Source organism: Penaeus monodon, chromosome 30, assembly GCF_015228065.2.
Source record: "Penaeus monodon isolate SGIC_2016 chromosome 30, NSTDA_Pmon_1, whole genome shotgun sequence".
NCBI classification, from domain to species: domain Eukaryota; kingdom Metazoa; phylum Arthropoda; class Malacostraca; order Decapoda; family Penaeidae; genus Penaeus; species Penaeus monodon.
Genome location: NC_051415.1, coordinates 20,086,218 through 20,086,843, shown reverse-complemented (window position 1 = coordinate 20,086,843; position 626 = coordinate 20,086,218).

Genomic DNA, 626 nt, shown 5'->3' with positions numbered 1-626 from the left:
GGCTTACTTATCGCGAGACTGTGGTGATCCGTCCATGCTGTGGGTGTGTGCGTAACCTGTCATGAGTGCCAGTGTCTCCCCTTTTGGGGTGACTCCGTGACCAGGAAATCTAAAAAACGAAAGAGTGAGTATAGCTCGGAGTGATTCTATGAATTACACACGCACACGCACACGAAAAAAAGATAATAAAAAAATCGATAACATAAATGTCTATAGCTGAGTCTGGTGCCCAAAATAAAACTACAATTGACTGAAAAAATCCACCATTTCTGCTTGTTATAAAAAATATATTTAGCGATGATGATTACGCTCAATGCCTCCTCACGCGGAGGTCGGGGCAGCAAGAGAACGACCCTGCCTTAGGAATGAGAGCGGAGGGCGCGACCAGACTCCAGGTGTGTGCCACTTAAGTTCCCCTTAAGATCAATTACATGTTGACAGAGACGCCTGCCGAATCCCCTCCAGATCTTCAGCAGCTCCGATCAGAAGAGGATTTGGATTTGGACAGAAAGGCACCGCAGGCTTCTTAAATAACACGCGGACAGAAGCTACAGAGTGATAGTGCTGAGGGACATCTGATAGACCTACCCCGGAAAAGGAACTGAATAGAGTGAAGAAGGCGAAGT